Raw genomic sequence first — 17,384 nt, 5'->3', positions numbered from 1 at the left:
ATGCCAATCACTTCATATACTTGTAACAGTTATTGCTAGTGCTTATTATCAAAGTAAGGTTAGTTAGTGTTTTCCAGGTGTGCGACAAATTTAAAATTAAAAAAAGCAACACAAATGTCTTTTCTGGTTATTTTGTCTCTTTTTACTTGTTTGTACAATTTGGTCTCTCCTGAGCAGAGAAAACTGAGAGGAGAAACTTCCTTCCCTTTAATTCAGTTATGTTTTTAGTTCTTAAATCTTGATGACATGTGAGTGCCAAAAGTCTAGCCTCTGGAGATGTCACCTCAGGTCACCTTTCTGCTTGAGCACAAACAAGTACTCTCAGGTGTAATTTGGGGGGTTTAATATGTAACCGCAGATCACTGTCTCCACTCTTCTCAAACTATTGTGCTTGAATTCTTTAGACCTCTGTGAACTTGGCTATGCAAGATTAATTTAGGCCAAACCACATTCATGTTTTATTCAGTTCTGCAATTTTCCTTACACTCACACACGCACACACACACACACACACACACACACACACACACACACACAGAAAAAAAGTTTAAGTGTGATAAATTATGTTTTGAATGGTGAGGAAACAGGGGACAATAAGGAAAAGGAACTAAATCACTGTTGGCATTCTCTCTACATCCAGCGACAATTAGTGAAAGGGAAAAAACGAAATTATAAATGTTGTATCTTAAGCATCAACAAGTGTCTCTGGGGACCCGGAAAGCCAGGTGTTTCAGAATTTACCTCCATGAAGGGGAGGTATTTTATTTACCCTTTGGTTTACTATTTGAATAAATATAATTTGTTTCCCTTCTTCCACTTCCATTCACTGTCTTTTCCAGAATGGAAACTATTTTGTCTTGATGGCCCTTAAAGCCTGGGTGCGTACCGTCAGTGTTTAAATTGCATAAAGGTGCTGATCCTGCTTTCTGAGGAGTGCATCAGCACTGTGATGCTTTGACCATGCTTTTTATATCCCCTTCACATAACTGATTTTCTAAAAATGCTTTTACTTTTTATGAAAACTTGTAAAAAAAAACCCATATATATATATATGAGAAAGCAATAACCTCTGCTTTGTGGTAGGTGTAGCTGAGTTCTTACTCAGCCTAAATATGGGTGATTTTACAGCATTTAATAAAAAAAAGGGTCAAGATCTCAGTTGAGCAGGCAGGATTGCTACTCTGTCTGGAATATAATGCACCACACTTGCAGAAAAGTCTCCCAAGCAGACTGTCATGGTAATGCTTTCAAAAGCAAAATTTGAAAGCATGCTTTCTTTAGAAATAACATTGCAACATAGCCTAAATGTTGCATCAATGTGTTCTGCATGTTCACATCTCACGCCTCACTGTTGGCTTTGTGTGCCTAGGTTGAAATATAGATTATCTATCTTGAAGCCTCATTGAAGTGCACGTCATAAGCTGTTTTCTGGTAGCTGTAGAGTAACAGCAGACAAATATACAAAGGGAGAAAAGTCCATCATCTATTGCCACTGCTGTAACCAATGGGGGAACCGCAGGGAGCAGCAGTACTAATCAGTCAGTCATATCTAATACTGTCCAGAAGCATTTTTTCGGTATATCACATGTAGCAACTTAACAATGAGTGGTAAGACACATGAATAAGTATTTAACATGCATAAGCTATAGATCATGTAGCTGGTAAGTTAATTTTGTGACTGCTAAAATGTCACAAAGTGTGAAACACAGTTTACTGTGTTGAAACTAATAGAGTAGCTTTAAAAGCACTTGGCATATAAAATTAGTGTAAAAATAGCATCTGTGCTAAATCTCATAAGGCAATAGAAGCGTCCTTGACAGTTGCTGTACAGTAAATTTTGTTTCTCAGGACTCGCTGTGTACCTTGAGATTATAACAAAGCAGTCCATAAGGTTGTGGCAGGAAGCATTACAATAGCATTGCTTTGGAACTGCTTCTTTAGTCATCAGTGTCCACTGGATTTATTGCATTAGGATATAAATGTTTCTTCACTTTGCTGCTGATGTTCTAAATAAGATTTGTGAAAATGCAAAAACACTTCCTGTAGAAAACTGAGCAAAGAAAGAAAACCATGAATAGATAATAGATGTTTCAAATGGCACAAATTAGACAATTTATTAGAAATTAGAGAGTCTTACAGAAACAAAGTATCTGCCCGGGTATCTCTAAGTGTTCTGATGGTCTGCTTCTCCAAACTAATGAAGTCTCCAAACTGAACTTATCTTGTATGGTCCTTCCACATGCTCAGTAGCATGTGGCCTCAGTAGGCGACTATTTGTTAAATAAATAAAATGTTAAATTGCCAATATGGGCGTTCTGTTTTTTCAGACTTTATTCAATTATCCAGTCCAATAAACAACACCAAACAAGAGTCAGTGGCAGAATGACCTAGTTGGCATTGGCAGAGTAGATGTGGGCATTGTTACAACAGAGAAATAATCAACCAAACACAAATGTCTTTACCTTTTCTGCTAAGTTTAAAAAAGAAAGATAAGACCAGCATTCCCAGAGAAAATACTTTATTATTTGCTTTAAATGGCAAAAAAATAGATGTGCTTCAGCAATAATCTGTTATCACTGCAGTTTAGAGTGAAGCGCAATCACAATATATAAAATCCAATACCACTCAGGAACCAGAGCTCTAATTACATAATGAAAAGCACTTGCAAAATAAAAACAGAACAAAAATAATAATAAACTACAAAATGAAATGCCAAAGGTAGCAGACATGTGCCTCAAAAACAACATAAATAAAAGCTCCAAACACAACAATATTAAAACCAGTGGAGTAGGAAAAATCAACAGAAAAACCAAACACACTGTTCTTTAAAGTTGACATTACTCTGTATTCACCAGAAACAGACCACATAGATGGAACAGAGAGGCAAGCAAACCACTACAAATGGGACTAACATCATTCTCCGGAACAGCATCCCTCTGCTCTTCCTCTGTGATCCCAATCCAAACAAGACTACCATCAAGTTCAGCACCTTTTTCTGTTTGCCAGAAAAGTCACACTCCATCTTACCCTCATTCGCCAGAGTAGTTTGCTTCCTAGCTTGGTGAGTTCTGTAGACTTATAATGGTTACCTTGTAATGCCTTCTAAAATTAAATTTGTCATATTTAGAACCGTGATGTAAGTTACCGCAATTGTTTTGCAGGAACAACAATGCTCAGAACTTGTGGAACAGAGTCTTAAGCAAAACTGTGTGTCTGTTTCTGTGAGCATTAACAAGACTCGAGTTATTCTTGGATGTCACTGACATCATGTGGAGGACATTTCCATAAAGTTGAATTTGGTCAGCTTTACTTTGTAGTGTCATTAAATGTTTTTTAAATCTTTGTAGCCCAAAGTAACAAAGCTACTGTCTGTGTGACATCAGAGTTTGAGGTCTGATTCAAACTTTCAAAGGAAAACTGGAACTCCCAGTTTGTTGAAGCTCTGCTCACAACATCAGAAAAACAGAGGATCAAACACCGGTTACAAGAAACAAGTTTGGCACAGTGCTGAGGATGCAAACAAAGGACTTTCCATCTGGTGACAAACACCAACAAAGACCAGAATAGGAGCAACAGCCTTTCCTCAATACCTCCTACAAGATGATGAGTCCCACAAGCTTTAAAGATACGACAAATATGGTATTAAAACATCTCTGTGGCAGGGCGTGGTTTGTAGCTCAGCTGCAGGGGAGGGCTGGAGCAGTGGGTTCAGGGTGTGGTGTCAGGGGAGGCTGGCCCACACAGCTGTTCTGCATCACCTGGTCATGCCTTCCCTATCAGGAGACTGCCGGGACCTGCCTGTATGCTGTGGGGGACAAGGCAGCTGGAAGCTGCACAAGAAAAGAAAATACTGTAGATAAAGCATCCATGTGCCTATAATCAGGGGTGCACATAAGCGGTCCGCAGGTGCACATTCGCTGTCAAAATAAAAGACGCGCACCAGATAAGAAGTTGCAACACGCGTTTGAGTACATAAGATTTTCTGGAGGACAGACATTTGTTTAGAACTCTTAAAGATGTCGAAGAAGCAAGCTCCTTTAAGCAATTACTTTGGTGTTCCTCCACCTCCAAAGAAATGTCAGAAGGAGTCCGAACCGCAAAACATTCTCGAAAAAGTGGTTGCAGGAGGTTAGCTGACTTCAAACAAATGATGAACGCACAGAAATGTGGTGCAGAACATGCCGTGAAAATCCCACTCTAGAGGACAAAAACAGTGCCTTTTATATGTACGCAAACGCGCGTTGCAACTTCTTATCTGGTGCGCGTCTTTTACTTTGACAGCGAATGCGCACCTGCGGACCACTTATGTGCACCCCTGCCTATAATGCTGTGTGCTTTGGATCCTTCATGCCACAATCTCTCTCTAACAAAGTGAAAAGGATGCAAAAAGGTTAATATCTCAGATGTTCTGTGTCTGTGTCTTTTGCGTATGGACATAAGTGTTGGGTCACCTACGCATTATTACAGGAGTTGGTCGTCCATAGAAATCCATGCAATGAAGTTCCTGGAGCAAAGGTTTTGTGCTGATGTTAATGTCAGCCATAGTTTGGAACTCTGTCGATGTCTGTGTGCGCACTTTGGTCCTCAGCACATGTTAACCTTACTCTAATTTTGCACTCAGCTAAAACTCAAAGAGGCCACGATTTTTAAAAATAAGTCTGAGTGCAATACTTGCTTTTTAAACCTTGGAGGAGGTTGCTTCTTAGTGTTACTTGTTTCTTGGAACTTTTTCATCTCTCTATGTCTATGTTTTGCTGTATTTCTTGCTCTTTGACTACTTACTTCCAAGACTTATTTAGTTGTGTACCCAGCCTTCTTTTCCTGAGTGTCATCTCATGTTTTTGCATTGCCTTCCCGTCTTTACTTGTCCGTACTTGGTTTTTACTTCCTTTTTTTTTTGTTTGGATTTGTTGGAATTCAGTGCGTTTCTGCGTTTCTGCGTACCTGAACTCTGCAACCTTTCTTCCACCACCAGTTAGTGTGATTAAAGTTAAAGCTCAGAAATCTTTCTTGAGAGCCCTGCATTTGGAGTTTTATAGAAACAAGATGATGAGGTGTGGTTTTTGATTATAATAACACTAAATATATCCAAACACAAACTTGCTAGCCAGTTGTTGTGTGCCTTTTATTTATCCTTATTTGAGATCATCACTTGTGACCTACTTGGAGTGAAACTGTGGTTCTTTATGTGATGTGAGGTTAAAAATAACCCTGAGAGAGAAAAAACACACGCACACACAGACGTACACACTCAGAGAGAGAAAGAGAGAGGAACCTTGAACGATCAAATCCAACTGTAAATTCTTACAAACACACATATTTCGCACATAATTCCAGACTGCTGACCACAGTGATTCCCTAAGCAGCCTCATACTCATCATACACACTCATACACATATTGTCAAACTGCACACTTACAAGGATGGACCAAGGAAAGCCATATTGTTACACAGAACACAGGGATGCAGGCAAACATGCACAAAGCAATGCATTCATATACAAAAGAGACACACACAAACACAAAATATTGGGCATTCACATGCAGGAAAATGTAACTCTTTCCTTGTGCGAGTGTCAACCTTTGCTTCATCTCCTCTGACATTCTCTTCCTTTCTCTTTTCCTCCAACTGTGCATCCCTTTCTCCCTGACCCTGTTATCTTCTGGAGCATCCCAAAGAGGAGGGGGAATAAGGAAGGCGCAAATACTGTACAGTGTTGCTTCTCTTCTCCTTTCTTTCTTTCATTCTGGCTTTTGCTGAAACAGGAAAAGCTTGGAAATTCTGCTTTAAATCAGTTTAATGTTAAAGTTTACTAAATGGTGTCTTTGCTTTGGTAGAGGCAGCAAAGAGGCTGACTCGGTTTTGCAAGGACCTGAGGCAAGCGGAGAGGTGATCTTTGGATAAAGTTCAGGAAAATGAGTGATGTTAACTCCACAGTAACTGAACAGTGTGACAGTTATGTACAACTCCTATTTTAAATCTTAAAATTCAAATTACAGAAAAAGACCTGCGATCACAATAATCAATCAATAAACTCTTTTCTTTTTTGTTCTTTTGACTAAAGCCTGCATGCAGCATGGCAAATATGTTTTCAATTCTGCACAGAATCAAGTTAAGAGAAACAATTCATGATTTATGGATGAGTGTGTCATTATTCAGCAGTGCCTTTACAAACACTGGGGATTAACAATAACCAACCTAGTGGGTAATCTGCTGTGCTCAATCTCCTACAGCCATATCGGAATTGCATTGAGTGAATCCCAGTGCAAACCAAGTATTTCCCACTGCTGCACTATACTGGTGAAAAATCATAACTGTGCATATAAAACACTGGTCAATTTAAGCTTTTTAGCCTGATTTAAATGCTACAGGGAGTCAGCTACAACCATTATAGCTATAAAAGAATATTATTTCTCTATATTTGGTGATATATTTGGTTCTGGAGAGACCTGCAGCAACCACGCTAGCAGAGAAAAGAGTATTAGAGACGACAGGCAGTGATCAAGTCAAGCACAGCTCGGAGGGAAGAACTGGGATGAAAGTCAATTGCAAAGCAGCAGACAAAAGCATCTTGAAAAGTATTCTCTTGATGAAAAGAACAATTGGATACATAGAAGTTTGTGAGCTGTACCATCAGGGCTGGCTTTGATATTGAGATCTGCTGGGATTCTGGCAGAGCTTGACTTGATGGCCTGGCTGAACTAATGCAATGCTCATTTTGGGGTTTAAACCCATATAGTATATGAAAATCTTCCAATAGTAAATGTTTGCTCTGTACATTTGGGTTAAAACCCAAGCAGGCCCCATCTGTGAGGAATTTTATATGCTTTGTCTTCGTATACTTGTGCAGGTTTTCTTAAGAGGTCCAGTAGGTTTTTGTTTCTGGGACAAAATATAGATTGCTGAATATGTCATATAGATTTCAACCTATAATTTAGAAATGTTTTAAATACAAAGCAAGGTTTTCTTAATTAGTACTTAATTGAATTTAATTCAATTCAATTCAGTTTAAATCACAACAACAGTCACCTCAGGCCCTTTACATTTATATAATATAAAATAGATAATTACATTATATTATTTATATTATCTTTAACTTTAAAGAGAAAACCTCAACAATAACCACCTTGAGCAAGTACTTGGTGACAGTGGGAAGAAAAAACTTTTAACAGGAAGACACCTCCAGCAGAACCAGGCTCAGGGAGGGGCGGCCATCTGCTGCGACCAGTTGGGGCGAGGGAACAGAAAACACAAGAGAGCCAGAGTTTAATAATAACTGATGTTTAAATGCAAAGTGATGTATAAATACATAGAGAGTGATAAAAGAGTGAAGAAGAAACACACAGTGCATCATAGGAAGCCCCAGCATCCTAGGCCTATTGGAGCGTAACTAACTTAGGGGCCAGGGTTAATTGATCCAGCCATAACTATAAGCTTTATCAAAAGGGAATGTTTTAAGCCTAACCTTAAAAGTAGACAGGGTGTCTATGTGCTGAATCCAAGCTAGGAGCTGGTTCTACAGAGGAGGGATCTGAAAACTGAAGGGTCTGCCTCCCAATCTTGTAAACTTTCAAACTGTTTCCTATTTTCTGAAAGAAAAATAGGTGGCACTATTATTAGTAAACAATAACAACACCTGAACACCCAGCCCAGGAGAGAAGCAATGATGCAATCAAGAACAACTAGGCTTTTATTATTATTGTCATGTGACTGGCTGCAAATAGCTCTCAAAATTATGTCTGAAAAATGTAGTTCATTGACTTGATGTCTCTTGGCTGTAAGGGGGAGATTTCAGCTCAGTCACACAGGCATAGTGGTGCAACCATACACACAGCAAAATTTGCCCTCTTGATGCTGTGACATTTCCGTCTCTGGTCTGTGGCTGTAACACTGCGGTGACTGTGATAGATCAAAAGTTGTTGTTATCACAAGTGTAATCATTTATGAATGTACTTCAAGGGAGTATTTATCCATTTGCATCATTATTAAAACACAATCATCCAAAGAACAGACATAATTCAGCATCTTCAAGTTAAAAATCCATAGAAAGTAAACAAAGAGAGACACAAAATCTGTTTTGTTTTTTTTGTTTTATTTTAGTAAAAGTAAAAGTTTAGTAAAAAAGTTTAACAAGATCCAAATTTGGACCATACCGTACTTTTCACATGTTAGAAGATATGTAAGTCTTACAAAAGATAGTACAGGTAAAACATAGACAAGCTGCAGATGTTAGACTGTGTATCGTGCTAACTTTGTAGATCATTGGAGCAATGATCTGTATAGAGATGGATGGATGGATGGATGGATGGATGGATGGCGATATATTTTATTTTGAGAAAATAATCACAGCCACATTAACAAGGCCAAGCATAGACACTGTAATCATAAGCCAGAGTATCTCAGTATGGAGAACATTCAGGTCTGCAATAACTTTTTAACAAGCAGTTACTCTCTGTATGTCATTATCAAACACATTCAAAGAAGCAGATAAATACGGCAGATTTACTGTGGAGACTATTTTATGAGAAACAGCCACTAGTATAATAATCATAACCAGCCTAACTGAGCTCTAACTGCAAAAGCAATTCACAGTCTTCATTCGCATTTAGCTCCTTATCACATAGCGCCCACTCCCCCCACCCCCCCAACACACACACACATAGATGCACACAGTCGCACATTTTAAGATCCTATTCCAAATGATTGGCCATTACACTGTAATTGCAGATTACACAGTAACGGTAAAGGAATAAAACTGTCAGCATCATTTATTTGCACATGCCCATTATGTACACAAGACACACAACACACACCCACGCACACACACACGCATACAATGCCGAAATCCACTCATGCATGCACACAGGTGAAACACTTCCATCCTTGCATATATACTAGGATATACTACATACATATACATACATATATATGTATGTAGTATATATGTGTAGTATATATATATTAGGGGTGCAACGATACACAAAATTCACGGTTCGGTTCGATACTTTGGTGTCACGGTTCGATATTTTTTCGATACAAAAAAATGTTCATGCCTTTTTAATTCGTCTTTTATTAAAATTATAAATATATATTTTAACTCAAAAGTACAGTTTTTAAATTTAATGTTGCTGAAACAACAAAGTAATAAAAAAATAAATATCTGATGGAGAAATCACTCATCTTTGGAAAAAGAGAGTTTATTACAGAGAAATGGCTCTTTCCAAAATAAAAGCTATACTATACGCTTCTTCTGGGCTATATTCTCAGCAGCATATTAAACATATCAGGTTTAATATGGAGAATCAGGAGAATCAGGAGAATATGGAGAATCATTTATTTACCGGCAAAATCCAATCACCGGCAAAATCCAGTCACCACCTCCTCGCGGTGTCGGCTGGAAACAAGATCCTCTGGAACTTGGCTAACGGTGATGGTCTTTGACGACAGGCGGTGCGACACGTCGGTTAAAGTATAAAGTTTTGTCGCATCTTACAGACATGCCAGCCAGAAACTTCTACCAAAAGAAGCCAGCTCATCTACGATTCGGAACAATCAACATTGGAACTCTGACTGGACGCAGCCGAGAGCTGGTCCAGGTACTCAAGAAGCGGAACATCGACGTAGCCTGTGTTCAAGAATGCAAATGGACCAGAAGCAAAGCGGCGGAGATTGGAGAGGGATATAAGCTCTTCTACTACGGAGAGAGAGCCACTAGGAATGGAGTGGCCATCGCACTCAGCAAACACCTGCTCCAATCCCTGTATAAGATTGAGCGAACATCTGATCGATTAATGTCTATCAGAATCGAACTAGGAACAGCTGACGTTAATGTTGTGACCTGCTATGCACCACAGACTGGATGCAGTGATGAAACGAAAAATGAATTTTGGGACGAGTTGGACAGGATCATACGGACCATTGCCCTGGATGAACACATTCTAATCGGAGGCGATCTGAACGGCCACGGGGGATCGAACAGGGGCGGCTATCCACAGTGCCATGGGGGACAAGGCCCCGGCGTGAGGAACGACAACGGAATACGTATCCTAGATTTTGCGGCGGCGCACAATCTGGCCGTTACCAACACATTCTTTAAGAAGCTGCCATCGCACCTAGCCACCTACACCAGCGGCGGACATGCAACTCAGATCGACTATTGGATGGTTCGGCGGCGAGACCTCAAACAGGTCACGGACACCAAAGTAATTCCATATGAATCCGTGGCCCCCCAGCACCGTCTACTCGTCATGGATACGAAGATTGTCAAGCCAAAGCTGCCCAGATGCTGGACAGGACCAAAACGATTCAAATGGTGGAAGGCGAAAGAGCACAAGGAGAAACTGACAACTATGCTCCTCTCACTTGCAGTAAACACTGACCAACCTGCTGAGAAGATGTTGACTGAAGCGGCGGAGCGCATCCACAACATTGCGGAGGACACCGTTGGTTCAACAAAACCAGGCAGAAAATACATTGAGAAACAGGTCTGGTGGTGGAATGAGGAGGTACAAAAAGCAATAAAAGCGAAGAAGCTGGCCTATAAGACTTGGTGGCGATCGCGAGCGCATGAAGATCTCACCCGATACTGCTAGCTGAAATCGGCAGCAAAGAGGGCAGTGGCCTCTGCGAAAAGACGACACTACCAAGATCTTTATGACCAGCTCCAAACCCCAGAGGGGACCAATAACATCTACCGACTTGCCAAAGCCCGCCACCACGCGAAGCAGGACTTTGATACAAACCATGTTGTCCAAATCAAGGGAGCCGACGGGCAGGTTCTGCGAGACCCCTGAGACATCCTTCAGCGCTGGTCAGATTATTTCGCTGGAATCAGCAATGAAGAATTTACACATCCGCCTATCCCGCCCGCGGACCCAGTCGCAGGGCCTGTCACACCAATCACCACTGCCGAAGTCCAAAACGCATTGAAGAAAATGAAAAACGGAAAAGCCACAGGACCGGACGACATCCCAGCTGAAATCTGGAAGATGATGGGCGACCGCGGTACAACATACCTTGCGGCACTCTTCAACTGTATCACGGTCGAAGACAAAGCCCCCCGAGCTTGGACATCGAGCATCACAGTGCCCATCTGGAAGGGCAAGGGAGACGTCACAGAGTGCACCAACTATCGACCAATTCGTCTACTCTGCCATGCAATGAAGATCTTCGAACGTGTCCTGGAAAATCGGATCCGTCAACTGGTCACAATCACCCCGAATCAATGCGGCTTTGTTAAGGGCTGTGGAACTATCGATGCCATACACGCGGCCCGTTTGCTGATGGAAAAGCACCGGGAAAAGAACAAGACCGTGCACGTGGTCTTCCTGGATCTGGAAAAGGCATTCGACAGGGTCCCCCACAAGCTGATTTGGCGATCATTACGAACTCATGGTGCCCCGGAAGCTTATGTGAAATGGACTCAGCTGCTCTACCGTAATGTCACAAGCGAGGTCCGATGTTCAGCGGGAACATCACCAGCCTTCCCGATTACCGTTGGCGTCTACCAGGGCTCGGCCCTCTCGCCCCTGCTGTTCACTCTCTGTATGGACACCGCGACGGCTGATCTGCAATCACCACATCCATGAAGCCTCCTGTATGCAGATGATGTGTGCCTATCAGAAACAGAAAACTGCCTAGCCCTGCAAACCCAACACAAGCATGGAAAGACCGGCTCTCCGAAAACGGCATGCGCCTGAACATCAAGAAGACTGAGTACCTTGAATGCGGCCCCCAGACCAACAGTACCATCACTATCGACGGCGAGCCACTGACTAAAGTTGCCCAATTCCTTGTCACCTCAGACTGCGAAACCCTACCAGATGCCAGACTCCGTGTCAACACAGCGTGGATGAAGTGGCATCAAGTGAGTGGAGCCTTATGCGACAAGAGAATGCCAATCTATCTTAAGGCGAAAGTCTATAAGTCGATTGTGCACCCAGTGGCACTCTACGGGTCAGAGTGCTGACCAGCGACGACCAAACATGAACAAGCTCTTCACACCATGGAGATGAAGATGCTGAGGTGGCCTCTGGGTCTCACACGACTTGACCGAGTGAGGAACGAAGATGTCAGGAAACAATGGGGAGTGACACCGATCACAGACAAGATGCGAGAGGTGAGGCTCCGATGGTACGGCCATGTTGTCCGTAGCGATAAAAATTCCATCGCAAAGACAGTCCACCAATTAGATCTGGAGGGAAACAGGCCGCAAGGAAGACCGAAAAAGCACTGGATGGACCGAATCAAGGATGATATGAAGGCTGTGAATGTTACACCAGAAGACGCCCTTGATAGGAAGAAGTGGAGGAAGGCATGCAAGATAGCGGACCCTGCGTCGCGGGATATAAACCGCTAGGAAGAAGAAGATGGAGAATCATGTGCTAACGGCTGTCTAAATGACTCGGGTAAAGTCTGTAGCATGCGTGCTTGTTGTTTTTGTCTGCTTCCACTTGTCTTTGCACTAGGATGATGTCGGAGTAAATGTGCAGTCATATTCGTTGTGTTCCCACTAGTGCTGTCAGCGTTAATCTCGTTGAAATGACGTTAACGCCACAACACGGCAAATCTCCGTTAACGAGCTACCGCGGATCGCCCCGTGTGTGGGGCTGGACGCCGTCAACACGTTAACGAGCAAACTGCGCTAACGCACTAGTTCCCACCAATGTAAATGAGCATTGCATGGCACATCCGACATACTGTTTTACTTTTGTCCATGACGTGCTTACCTTCAGGGTCATACTTCACATGAAGACCAAAATAGTTCCAAACGCCAGATCTGAATGAGGGTGGGGGAGGTTCAATTTGTCATGTTGCAAAGAGCTTAACTTCTGTCTCACTAGCTTGCGCTGCGCTCAGTGGATCTGCGCTCGACAGTGCAGCCTGGATAAGTCGAACGCAGATCCACTGAGCTCTCAACACAGACAGCATCGTCAGAAGAAAAGTTGATAAAATAAATTAAAAATTTTGTATTGTTCGATACATATGCGTACCGAACCGAAAGCACTGTATCGAACGGTTCAATATCGATACGAGAATTGTTGCACCCCTAATATATATATGTATATATATATATATATATATATATATATATATATATATATATATATATATATATATATATATATATATATATATATATATATATATATATATGGCTGGGGTCTATCACACCAGGCAAGACCCCAGGTGCAGGCTGTGTAAGGATGCCCCAGAGACAATCCAGCACATAACAGCAGGGTGCAAGATGCTAGCAGGCAAGGCATACATGGAACGCCATAACCAAGTGGCCGGCACAGTGTACAGGAACATCTGTGCCGAGTATTACCTGGAAGTCCCGAGGTCAAAATGGGAGATGCCCCCAAGGGTGATGGAGAACGACCGAGCTAAGACCCTGTGGGACTTCCAGATACAGACGGACAAAATGGTGGTGGCTAACCAACCGGACATAGTGGTGGTAGACAAACAGAAGAAGACGGCCGTAGTGATCGATGTAGCGGTTCCGAATGACAGCAACATCAGGAAGAAGGAACACGAGAAGCTCGAGAAATACCAAGGGCTCAGAGAAGAGCTCGAGAAGATGTGGAGGGTGAAGGTGACGGGGGTCCCAGTGGTAATCGGAGCACTAGGTGCAGTGACTCCCAAGCTAGGCGAGTGGCTCCAGCAGATCCCAGGAACAACATCGGAGATCTCTGTCCAGAAGAGCGCAGTCCTAGGACCAGCTAAGATACTGCGCAGGACCCTCAAGCTCCCAGGCCTCTGGTAGAGGACCCAAGCTTGAAGGATTAACCGCCCACAGGGGCGAGTGGGGAATTTTTTTTTTAGTTTAAATATATATATATACATCAACATGAGGAAAAACAACAGATGGCTGAGTGACCCTGAGGTTTTGTCCCTGTGTCATTTAGTTTGACATTCTGGACACAGTTGTCATTAAGAATTAGATGCAATTCTACCCAGCAGTCTTCAAAAAGAAGACAAGAAGACACACATACTGACTCAACAGACCGTATATATATCTGTGTGTGTGTGTGTGTGTGTGTGTGTGTGTGTGTGTGTGTGTGTGTGTGTGTGTGTGTGTGGGTATGTATGTATGTATATATATATATGTGTGTATGTATGTGTGTGTGTGTGTGTGTGTGTGTGTGTGTGTGTGTGTGTGTGTGTGTGTGTACACATTCATGCAAAGAGTACTATCACGTGTGTTTAGTGGATCAAACAGGAAATGAGAGTGCTCCTCTTATCTGTGTACTTTTGTGTATGCTTCTGTGCATGTTTGGATGTCTGTGTGTGTTTTCTGCCCACAAAAAAATGACTTCTGACACCCTTTTAGCCCCTGTAAATCATCTACACACACACGCACACACGCTCACAAATGTGGTGATTTGTGGGGTAATAACAAGGAAATGTCAATTCCACGCTCCACTCTACATGAAGACCTTCATGGGTCTTCTTTTTCCATATCAGTTATTAGTGACTATGTTGCCAGTGTGTAATGGATGGCATGAGACTTTGCACACAAACACACAAACTCAATTACACACAAAAACCAAACACGACCTTTGCAGACGACATCAAAATACACAGAGGGGCAGTTAGGTGGAAGTACCTCGATGAAATGATACTTGGCATGTCGCACCCTCACACGTTCATTTAGATTTGAAAGTGTACGTAATGTTTTGCATCAGAGTGAGTGAAAAAAGAATTCAGAACTTTTGTGTTCTCAGCGCTAATCACAGAAACAGAAATTATCTTCTCTGTGGTAGTCTTCCATGAAAGACAGAGCTATCATGATAATGAGCTTTTGATGATTTTAAGATTGGAATTATGCATAATGCTTCACATGAAGGCTTTCTTTGCAAAATGCAAAGCTGATGTGGTAAAACAAAAAATTTTGCTACTTATAATTTAACAGACTTTATTTCAAAGTGATTATCTTTGCAGCGTCTCAGTGCAAAGTAGGAGATTACTTTCATTAGAATTGTTTCTATTGATATCATACCAGTTTTCACTTTGTTGCTTGAGTTGTTGGCCTTTTGACTACAGCGACGCAGGTGTAGCCCATTTATGAGTGTCTCTTAATAGGTTTCGTTTGCATACTGATTTTTGCAAGACTTTCCTGACATCACAAATGCTGGTTTGGCTAAAACAAATAAAAGAAGACATAAAGGGGAGACAGAAAGCACTGAGATAAACAATTCAATAACAACAACAACAAAAAAACTGAATTGATAGCAACAAGAATTGTGTGAGAAAGTTGTGGAGGCAGCAAAATGAAATGTTACTCCAGATTTCGGCAGATGCTGCCATTAAACAGATCCAGCTGTGTAAATTGAATGGATGTTCACAAAGCAAAGATGTGCTTCTTCAGTGTGCATTTTTCATGTACACATGCACTCAGCAGGGGTTGAACTGAGGGCAGTTGTAAAGCGGAGCTCTGAAAGGGCTCAGAGAATAGCCATGCTCATTATTTTATTTGAGCATCCCCAAAATGTCTGGTTGTGTAACACCACACTGTTAATACAGAATTTAAATTAAAAACATTTAAAAAATATTTAGAAGACATTTGGTAAATGGACTGGTTCTTACCTAGTGTTTTTCTACTCTACTTGAGCACTCAAAGTACGTTATGCAGCATGCCTCATTCACTCATTCACACCCATTTATACCCGATGCCCAAGGATACTTAGGCATGTAGACTGGAAACTTAAGCAGTCATCAACCTTCTGATTACTAGACAACCTGATCTACCTCTTAAGCTACAGCCATTTAAAAGAAGGTTGTTTTTGTCATGGTTTCCCCATCCTCCAAGTGTACACTTCTATGTTTGTATTGTGCTTTCTCTCTTCTATCTGTGTGGGTGTAGCACTAACCACTCTCAAGTAGGAGTGGGTGTGGTTCAGGAAGGAAGGTACACATATTTTCCATCTCTAAAACCTGGGAGTACTTATATCCTGTTCTAGTGTCCCCTTGTTCCCATTACCTGCTTATTTGAAGACCTGCAACAGGTTAACTGTACTTACCTGCATTTCTCCTCCTCCTTGTCAATGTGCCTGCTAAAATACTTACCTGTGATTTTGCCTAGTCCACTTTCTCTACAAATTCACCTCCGCTAAGCAGAATTAGAAACTGGAAGCTGGTCCTGTGGAAAAGTGGAAAGAAAGAAGGATTCACCTGATCTGAGTAGCTCTAAAACTTATTAGTTTACAATCTGGTTCATGAGAAAATTCCTGGTATACTGTCACTGTTTTAAATTAATCATGAAATTGTTCATTAAATTCCATGTACTTGTTCTTAATTGTGTCCTGCATTTGAGTATCTAAAAAAAAACTCGTCTTGTTAGTGTGGCTCTGTTCTGGACATTAGAAAGAGGACCACCAGCAACAGAACAAAGTACAAATCAGTGACAAAAGAAACAACTATTGCATTGATTGAATAAGACACAGTATGTAAGGAAGATGTAGGTGGTGGGCTGCAAAGCAGCTTGCAGATGCAAAGCAACTATCCTGACTAAAGAGACATAAATGGCATATGGTATATATAGAAGGATCTCATCTGAGCCATCAGCTGTGTGTGGTTTTGACATCAGATTAGTCATGTGAAGGCTGTGTGCAGGCAGGAAAAGGACCCAAAACGCAGACTCACGGAAACAAAAGGTGAACTTAAATACAGCTTTAATGCTGGACGGCAAACAGAAAGCTGGCTGAACTAGAATACAAAATGAACTAACTCGGCAGGCTGGCAGACAGAACACACAGCATAGTAGACAGTAGATCATGACACGGACACAGAGAAACACAGGGCTTAAATACACAGAGGGAGCAATAAGGGAATGGGTAACAGGAGGGAAACACAGCTGGGGCAAATCAGGCCTAACGAAACAGGGGAAGCAAAACCAGATCCGTTAACATAAGACATGGACCCTCAAAGTAAAACAGGAAACATAACACAGACTGAACTTACAGACTCACAGGCAGGCACTGCAACAGAGGGAACAGAGACGTGGGACCAGGGCAGACACAGACACTGACTGGACACGGGGATACAGCAGACAGGGGAGACAGCAACTATGGATCACAGACAGAAAACCAGAACACTAAAACTCTAACAAAACCCACACAGAAAACCTAAACTAAGAATAAACCTATAACCCATAAGGCAAAGCTAGAATATCATGAAATGAACAAAATCAAGGAACCAAAAACACAAAACACTGGGTCGACGACCCAGGCACCCTAACAATTATCTGCCAGGATAGTGGCTGAGAGTGGCGTTAATGCTCGCCCTGAACTAATGCACAATTTGTTCCGGACAGACAAAGTGTACTGTTATTTTTCAGAAAGTGAACCAAAGCACCTGTATTCTTGCCCGTCCTAACCCGCATAC

Source organism: Pelmatolapia mariae, linkage group LG4, assembly GCF_036321145.2.
Source record: "Pelmatolapia mariae isolate MD_Pm_ZW linkage group LG4, Pm_UMD_F_2, whole genome shotgun sequence".
Lineage (NCBI taxonomy): Eukaryota > Metazoa > Chordata > Actinopteri > Cichliformes > Cichlidae > Pelmatolapia > Pelmatolapia mariae.
Note: the sequence above shows the minus strand (reverse complement) of the source record.